This window comes from Pogona vitticeps, chromosome 2 (genome assembly GCF_051106095.1).
Source record: "Pogona vitticeps strain Pit_001003342236 chromosome 2, PviZW2.1, whole genome shotgun sequence".
In the NCBI taxonomy this organism is placed as follows: domain Eukaryota; kingdom Metazoa; phylum Chordata; class Lepidosauria; order Squamata; family Agamidae; genus Pogona; species Pogona vitticeps.
This window is the reverse complement of record NC_135784.1, coordinates 287200364-287207617: the sequence shown is the minus strand read 5'-3', so window position 1 is coordinate 287207617 and position 7254 is coordinate 287200364.

Here is a 7254-nt window from a genome sequence, read left to right as displayed (position 1 = left end):
ATCGAACAGGGTGAGGAGCCAAATCTGTAGGGAGCGCATCTTTAACCGTGCATGAGACAAGGTGGCTGTTGTCGATGCCATGAGGCCAAGCAGATGTTGAGCCAGCCTGGCCGACACCGTGCGTCGTGGTTTGAACTTGCGAACCGCTCTCCTGATCTTGTGAACGCGTTCTAGAGGAAGGAACATGCGGCCTTGCACTGCATCGAGATGTGCCCCTATGTAGTCCATCGTTTGAGAGGGCTCTAGATGAGATTTCTCGAGATTGATGGATAGTCCCAGAGCTTGAAGAGTGCTGAGGACAAATTGAGTGTCTCGATATGCCCTTGGTTTGGATTTGGAGACGATGAGCCAATCGTCGATGTAGGGGTAAATTTGGATACCCTGCAATCGCAGGTAAGCCGCTACCGGGGCCATACATTTGGTGAAGGTCCTCGGTGCCGAGGCTAGACCGAAGGGAAGAGCCACGAACTGGTATACCGTGTCCTTGAACATGAGCCGGAGATATTTTCTGAATCTTCGGTGTATCGTCACGTGAAAGTAGGCATCCTTGAGGTCCACCACCACAAACCAGTCTCCTTTCTTCAGCAGGTGAAGGATCCCTTCCAAAGTGACCATCCTGAAGCGACGAGGCCTGAGGTAAGAATTGAGGTCCCGCAGATCTAGTATGGGACGCAGACCGCCGTCCTTCTTCGGAACCGTGAAGTACCGGGAGTAAAACCCGTTCAGGATGTCCCGCTGAGGTACTACCTGGATGGCCTGTTTCTCCAGAAGGGTGAGAATCTCGTCCTCTAGGATGGGATCGAACGAGGTAGGCTTGATCCAGCCTAGAGGAGGTAACTCTATAAACTCCAGGCGGTAGCCGGAGCTTATAATGTTCAAGACCCAGGTGTCTTGGGTAATCTTGTTCCAGTTCAGAAGGTAAGGAGAAAGTCTTGTGCGTGACCTGATGGACCGGATGGGATGATGAGAGTCAAAGATATTGTTTTGACCTTTTCCCCCCAGGTTTGAAGGACTGCCTTTTGTATGCCTGAGGCTTGAAGCTGGAAGCCGATGAAGAAGCCTGTGAAGAGCGTGGAGCAGCTTGAGATCGGAACGAATGGTAAGTGGAAGGACCGGATTGTTGATAGGTCTGCTGTTGATAGGGTTGTTGCTGGGGTCTAGGCCTCCACTGAGATTTGGAGGGTCTAGGCTGCTGCTGCACTGCATAGGATTTTGCCGTCTTTTTGCTCTTGTGTAAGTTCTCAAGATTCTCATCCGTGGAGCCATTAAACAGGCCTGTAGCATCAAAAGGCAGATTTTTAATCCTAGCTTTGATGTCTTCCATAATGTTGGCAGAACGAAGCCAGGCGTGCCTTCTTAAGGTAATGATGGATGCCAAATTCCTCGCGTTGGCATCAGCGACGTGACGGGAGGCTAAGCGTTGGTGCTTGGAAACGGTCAAGGCCTCCGCATGGACATTGAGACAAGTCTGCCTGATGTCCTCCGGAGCTACTTGCAGGGCTGGCAAGACTCGTTCCCATAGTTGTTTCTGGTATGCACCCATAGCTACCAAGTAATTGAGAGCTCTGAGTGCAAAAGTAGTCATAGAATAAAGCCGTCTGCCCAAAACTTCCAAGTCCTTGCCCTCCTTAGTGGTTGGAGTTGGGTGACCTTTAGCTGGTAACCGTGAAACACTGGACTCCACTACCAAGGAATTGGGAGCTGGATGCTTCAACAAGAACGAGGTATCATCTCCATGTACACGATACATGTTCTCAGTACGCCTGGACATATTGGGAGGGTCAGCAGGGTGCTGCCAATACTCCTTGAGAAGGTCCATAAGTTCAGGCACGTAAGAGAGACTGACAGGGCGAGACCTTGCAAGGTGGATATCCCCAAAAATCAGGTCGTCTGCGCGCGAGGGGGATTTTTCTATGTCCAGTTTAAGCGCTGCAGCCATCCTAGAAACCATCTGAGGGTAAGAGGAGAAGTCCTCAGACGGGGAGGAGGGGTGGATGTCAGCTGCGTCTGAGCCTAGGGGTTCTCCTGGAGGTGGTAGCTCCAGAGAAGCCTCAGAAGTATTCCCGTCCTCTTGTTCAGAAGAGGAGTGAGGGTCCTGGCTTTCCTCATCAGAAGACTGGAGGATGCTAGGACGAGAGTCCGTATCCTTAGCCTTAGAAGTCTTACGAGGCCGGGGTGCCTGAGGTACAGGTTCGGGCACCGGGCGCACCGGAGGAGGAGGTGGTGTTGGTCGACCTGGAGGGTCAGTTGGCTTAATCGGTGCCGAGGGGGCAGGTTTGTCCACGATCGGGCGCTTGCCATGTCGACCCTTCCTAGGGGGTGAGATCGACGACGAGGAGGAAGAGGTATATCGGGACCTCTTTCGACGTCGACGTCGGTCGCGGGAAGTCGATGACGAGGACTCAGTGGAATCGTCGCGACGACGACGACGACGCCGGGACCGTTTCCTATCCCTGCTATCCTCAGAGTCAGAGGAAGAGTAGTCTCGGCGTCGATGTCTCTTATGCCTATCGGCGCCAGAACCGCGTTTATGTTTGCGGTGGCGCCGGGGCTTCTTAGGTACAGGCTCCTCCTCTAACTCGGATGCTGGAAGCCGAGGAGAGGGGGCCGGAACAGGCTTAGCAGGTCTCACTGGTGTAGATGGAGACTTGGAGCCTGGGGATCCCGGTGTCGAGGATCGCGATCCCGTCCCTAGCCCGGTTAGAATGGGGCTGCGAGGGACGCCCGGCAGATCAGCCACTATCTTCTCTAAGTGGCTCGTCGTCGGTGACTTCTCGACAACGGACGGTGGCTCTTGATGAGGAGGTAAAGAAGGAGCCAAGTCCGACACCGATTCCCGGTCTCTAGACGAATCCTCGAGTAAAGGAGAGGGCACTGAAGTCGAGATAGATGGGACAACGAGGGTAAGCTCCTTAGCCCTCGCTGATGACTTTGTCGACACCTTTTTCTTTTTCAGATGTTCCGACACCGGTGGAACCGAGGACTCGGTCGATGAAAAGAGGGAGACCGATGCGGAGGTAAGTGCTGACGGAGTCTTCCTTTTCTTAGACTTGTCTTTCGAAGACTGCTTAGGTCCCTTTCCCTTAGATGGTTCCGGCGCCGAGACTACTTTCACTTCGGAGCGCACGGAGGAGGTAGAGGGTATAGCCTCCATTTGAGAAGGTTGGGAAGCGGACAAAGTCTGTTTCCACAAAAAATACTTCAGGCGTTGCTGGCGCGCCTTGAGTGTGACTTTTGTGAACTGCTTGCAATGCCTGCAATGGGACACCGCGTGCGATTCCCCCAGGCAGTACAAACAGAGGGAATGTCCGTCCTGGAAGGGAAGTTTTCTGGAGCACGCGGTGCAGAGGCGAAAGGGTCCTCTCCTGGGGGATGGCTTTTCTTTAGGAGGCATAGACCAAGAGGAAAGGGAAAAAACCAACCGTAGCGGAGGGTCCTATTAACTGAGAGCAGAGTCGCGTCGACCGGAGCACGAAAGGAAGTCCAATGAGGGAAAATTGAAAGATTCCTGTAGGCGCGTGGCGCCTCCGCAGGGGGCCCGTAAAGGCCTATTAGGCCTCAGCGGGAAGCCTTTTGAGGTAATTAACGCCGGATGAAGGCACAGTTCACCGAACCAAAATCACCAGAGGCAGAAGCGTTGTCAAAGAAACGGTCCGAAGTCAGGGTAGCCAGAAAATAGAAGCAAAATAGTTCGCCAGAACGAACTAAGAAGCAAAGCTCTAACGAGAGGTCCCAACTCACTGGCGGAAAAAAGGAACTGAGCCGTTGGCGGGCTAGACATGCGCGGTAAGGGGTAGCCTAAAACATTGTTACTTTTCTCTTACAGCTCTAGAAAATTCCGAGAGGCCAGCGCAGGCGCTGTCTAAACCCACTAGTGTGGATTCATGGAGAACCACGTTGAAGAAGCCCAGTATTCAACCTTTGAAATGCGCTTTGTTTGAATGTTACAATTTAGTTATCTGTATAAGTACAGTATATTGGAAAGTTTAGACTTAGGAAAAGAATGAAAGAAAGTATTCGTGAAGGCTTTCATGGACGGGATCTAATGGTTGTTGTGGGTAAGACATTGTCTAGAGGGGCGGGGTAAAAATCCAATAAATAAATAAATAAAATAAATAAAATAAGACCCTGAAAAACCCACAACAACCAAAGAAGAAAGTCTTCAGAAAGACAGTGATTAACTTTTTAATTTTAATTTTTAATTTTAATTTAAAAAAAAAACCTTTTTAATTTTGTACTACATTGCAACCCTGTAGTACTTTTGGGAACTTCCTCAGGGGAATCCCATTGAAATAAATCCCCCAAGTACTACAGAGTTGAAATATTTCGGGCTCTATGAAACAGATGATATTTTGATATTCCTCTCCCATGAACGTATTTTTATTTAATTCATTTTATTATTTAATACATACATTGCTCCTAGATTAGGCAGGTGGGTATAACTAATAGGATTCTGACCAATGTTATTGGATATTAGAATAAACAAACTATACCCCAGTGTTTCAGTAGATCTCAAAATGCATTCTGCCTGTATTCCAGATTTCCCGATTCTCACCAGTCCTACTTCCTCTCATGCATCCACTTATAGAACACGCTCCTCCTATTTCAGTGCTGGCTTTAAATCCATCCTTAATTTGGATGCTTTTGTTCTTGTTCTTCTATTTATTGTTAAAATACTGTAATCTTAATACAGTCAAATTAAATGTGCATTTACTTCTATAATGATAAAAAAAAGTTCTAAAGCAAGGAGCATACACTGACTGGTTGCTCAAAGTGGGACTTTCAATGGCTGCATGTTGTACTTTCCTTACAGCTCCATTTTACTTGCCTTTCAGTCATCTGTGTTGTGATATTATAATTCATTCAATTATGTTTTAATATTATGCTTCATGTACTGTTATCTGTACCCCTGTTCTAGTAAATCTTTTTGTAATCCATCTTGAGTACCAGTTTTGGGAGAAAGTTAGTCTGTAGATCAAATCAATATATATGAATATACAAATACATGAGTAGTAAAGATCTTCCTCATTGTGTTTCTCATGTGTGAAGAAAAGGAAGTTTGTCTCCTTTAAGATGGGTCTTACCATCTGTTTTGACAAGTACTTACATTAAACACGCATATAATTTTAAAAGATGCCCAGTTAGTTGGAAGCACAACTGCATATCTCAGTTTTACACTCACATTAAGCAATTAGTCGATTAAATGTTGCAGCCACCGCTTGGCTACCCTCCTTCTCTTTCACACAAATATCACTTCTTTGAATCACTCTCATGTGTTTCAAGACCCAAATTGACACCCCCCCCCCATATGTCACCCCCTTCACTTTCCTGTTTTAGAGGATTCCCAGGTGTAGGGAGTGGCAAATGTTTGCCTTTCTGTACAGAAAAACAAGCACTTGGTGATGTCATTATCACCCTAGGCCAGACTCTGAAAACAAAGCTTGTGTTGAAGGAAATGTCTGCGTATAGACTTTGGTCTGGCTCCTGGGTGTAGGTTCTACCATGGCAGATTATACACGGTTTAAGAGACAGTTAACAAGTCTGGAGGTTTAATCTGGTTTTGTTAGCTGCACATGCCAAGAAGCCATTCCTCTCCTGCAGTCCACTACCTCTTCAACAAGTACCTTTTTACATCATAAATAGCCAGTTTTCATCTTACAATCAGGAGATTTGCTGAAGCTCCCCAGAACCTCTAGTAATTTATGTTTGTTAAAAGTTTAAGATCCCCCCCCCAATTGTGCTACATAGATTCTCCTCCTACTTTTCTCTCTCTCTTTCTTTCCTTTTTGGCCAACAAAGTCTCAGTTTCTGCTCCCACCCTCCCCCAAAACTATCTAGTCAAAAGACAGTTTTACAATCTTTGCCATGGTTCAGACAAACAAACTGCAAAACTACATTAAACTGCAAGCTGCTCTGTTACATCAAAAAAAGCAAACTCCAGACAACGTATAACCATTTTTGCGTACTGAAGAAACAGAGCCAAATGGAGGTACCCCATGAGCTTTCTTTCCTGTAAACTTACAGAGCGACCCCATGCATGTTTGCTCACCAGGACTTTTGGCTGCATCTCACAGAACTTACTTCTTATATACAGTGAGTGTGTTCAGGTTTGCAGATACAGCAGCGTTAGCAGAGGCCAAAAAATTTTCCGGACATGCTGTTGGGGGAATCTGAGAGTTGTAGTCCAAGTTTCCTATGTAAAGTCACTGAGCATACTTTGTTTCTGGCACTGTGAAGAGAGAACATTTCCAAAATGTTCTGGTCTCCTGATAGAAAAGCTGACAGAAAAAGGCGGGGGTAGGGGGTGAGGAGTAACAGAGAAAATGGAGGCCCAGTACTGTACTAGTATTTGTCACTTTCAGAGAATTAGGATATTAATTAGTAATTCATAACCAGTAAGGCACATCAGGATTTCATGAAAGACACGACATTAAAAAAAGAAGTCTTTAACATTATAATAATCAATGTCTCTTTGGAAAATTGACACAGGGAAAACGTATTTCTATCATTTTCCTGATGTCCAGATTTGCACATTATCTAGTGCACTCTGTGGTAGGTGGAAGCTGAAGCTGCGCTAAGATGACACAGCTCTGCTGCACAATTTCGAGAGGCACATGTACCTGTCCAGTAACAACATTTGAGAAATTGGTATGTGTCTCCTCAGGATCCCCAAACGGCAAGGCACAGTCTGTCCTACATCAATCTCTGGCTCACTCAGCAAAATGGGATAGTCCAAATGAAAAAAACTCCAGGAAGGTAAGCAGGTATGTAGCTGGTTAGAGTCTCTCAAAATCAGGAAAGCCAACATCAATTTCAAATAGCTGTCTTCCTTACTCACTACAATTGTCTTTTCAGATTTTCCACCTAGGCCTTGCCTTCCTCCTTTTATTTATTAACACATTCCTTTGGAATTTGGATTTATTGTGCGGAGCCAATGTTTAAAGATGGGGTGAGGTAAGCACAAAAAACAACTTGTGATGCAGGTATACTGCCCCATAGCGCTTAAAGCACTCTCTGGGCAATTTAAAATTTAATTATGAAGGCTAAACCTTGCCCCTGCCCACAGGCAAGCTGGGCATTCAATTTACTGACCTCAGAAGGCTGGAAAGCAAAGCGAACCTTGAGCCGGCTATCTGGGATTGAACCCAGGTTATTAGCAGAGTTTTGGGTGCAATTTAACCACGGCACTTCAAGCCTGCTAACAGGTAATCTATTTCGAAGTTTTAGTGAATACAGATGTAACCACTGGCAAAT